Below are 2591 nucleotides of genomic sequence, written 5' to 3'. Positions count from 1 at the left end.
TGCAATGCGGTGCAATGAATGGATATTACATATAGGACGCGTTGCAGAATGTCGTCTGGTAAATAGTCGTCAAGCGCATGCGTCTGTTCCAATGTCCCTAGACCTCTTGGGTAGCACTTCGATTGTGTTACGTAGAAGCTACGTGAAACGTCGAAACGTAATCGTAACTAGGTCGGCGGGCAGTGCGCGCGCAGCGGCTCCCTCCGTCCCGCAGCGTTGGCGGGGCTCGGCGACGTCACTATTGATCGCCCACGTGGCGCCGTAAATGACGTAGCGTTGTCGCGTCAATAGTACACCCAACCACCCCTGTCGCCGCATTCACCCCACCCCACCCAGCTCTAGTTTGCATTCTGCAGTAAATAACCGTGTGCGTATGCAAATTACCCTTACTGTTTGAAAATCATTTTTCTATAGGAAACTACGATGAGGATTTTCTTGCGTTCAAATAAAATAAATACATTATCCCCTTAAACTTTCGGTTGTTGGTGGTTTCTTGCAAGAACAACGTATACAGCTTGATCTATGTACTATTAAATCTAAGTATTCTATATCCTTACGTAACGCTGTTGTTAACAATAAAGCGATTTACTAATAAAATCGTAACGTACGTAACAGCGTGCGTAAAATAGTTTGTTCTGACGGTATATAAAGTATCTACGAAGTGCCTTATGATACGATTTCATTAAAGCGTTGAAATAGTTTATTATCATATAGATCATGAAATTCTCATAGTACACTTTAGTTATGTAATATAAAAATATCGCTTTTCCTTGAATATTATTGTGTAATTGTTATGAATTGTTGTATATATGTACAGCAATAGCGTCACAAAAACAGAAAATGAATCCTTATATCGGCTAACTGGTCAAGGTTCACGAAGCAGCCTCGTGACGTTCTATTGAAAATTGCGCAGTATCTAAATACAGTTTTGCATAATATTTTGCAAGTAACAAATGTACATTTATTGTTGAACAAATTAACTGTATTGATATTAGTTTTAAATCTGTTATTGTATAGTAATTTGCTGAAAAAAAAATACAATATGATATAATATGATATTCTGCTTGAAAAGAAAAACAAAATTATTCACATATCCATAGCCGACCGGTTTTTTTCTGTTGTTATTATATTAAAAAATATGCAGCTGTTTTGCTGAAATGTTTGGGATAATCAAAATGCAAACACAATTTTCTATTCTTTTTGGGTTTATGTTAGACAGTAAATAAAGACAATGGATTAATGTTTATGTATAGTAATAGTTAACATGTAGTTGGTAAGACGGTATTTGATTTGCATGCCCTTTTTATTCAGTTGCATCTTATACTAAAAATACTAGTGTTATAGGGTTTGTGGATCGTAGAGGCGTCGAAAAGGGCATAGGTCGTGGTGCAGTGCAGCTGCACTGTGGGCGGTAGTGGGGCCACAGGGGCGTCTTGTAGGCGGGCGGGCACTGCGTTATATAAGCATATTGCTGTAATTAAATGCCGGGTTCCGCTAATACTGAAGGTTGTTGCGCATAAGGTCGTCAGTCTGGGTCAATTTGCAGCACGATTGCGCCGTTTTTATAGACATATATGCGAAAATGGCGTGCGGCAATGAATAGAATTTTCTATAATCTATTTTTATAGTCGTGTTATAAAATTCACAAATTATTTCGCTGATACAATAAAAAGACAGAATGTTATGAAAAGTGTAAGGCGAAATTAGCACTCTACTCAATCATGCCTATTTGTTCAATATGAATCATTCGAGTCATCTCGTGCTGTATGCATCATAGCGACCTTCTTTTCAACTAAGCTTTAATGAATAAAGGACGCCCATGTTTAGACAATCTTAAACGTGCATCTCATGACCTAGATTGTAAAGAAATTCCAGGTTCAATTTACCACCAAGCCTTAAAGCGATGTTAACAGTAGATTTGGGTCTATATCAGAATATATTTTTTTATTTTCCAATACTTTTTTGAAGAGAACGTTGTAAGATTTTCGTTAGATGAAGATTTTGCGCTAAGATATGATATTAAAGACAATCACTCGAGACACTTATCCTACCAAAACATTTTCGCAACTTGGCTCTATCAGTACCCTATCTTCTGTTATTCAATGTTCTTACTCATACTTGTGTAGGTTTGCTTATCGTTATGCTGAAGTTACGATTATTCTAGCACGTACAAAGTACGTGGAGCTTACGGCCATTGTTTTGACAGATTATTATTGTTTTCCAATCACTCCGATAGCTTTGGCGCCAGTTCCACTTATTTATGTCATCCTCATATCGAAACCGATTGTACAAAACACATGGGCGTTAGATAGCCGCAATCGCCGTTATCGTTTCAGTGGAATCAGATAATGTTTTTAAAAACACGATGCAAGCGAAATAATCGATAACGTAAATGTATTGTGCTATTGGAATTGAACATTATTGTAGCAATGGAGTGACGCACACCGTTGGCACGTGCAACGATGAAATATTGTCGTGGCGCCGCCAACGCTCAGATTCTTCTGACTTCTCATGTGATTATTGCGTAATGAGTTTACTTGACCATAGGATAATGTTTTCTGAGGCCATGGTTGTAATTATTTATAGCCAAC

The sequence above is a fragment of the Zerene cesonia genome, chromosome 7, assembly GCF_012273895.1.
Source record: "Zerene cesonia ecotype Mississippi chromosome 7, Zerene_cesonia_1.1, whole genome shotgun sequence".
NCBI lineage: Eukaryota > Metazoa > Arthropoda > Insecta > Lepidoptera > Pieridae > Zerene > Zerene cesonia.
This window is presented reverse-complemented; position numbering follows the sequence as displayed.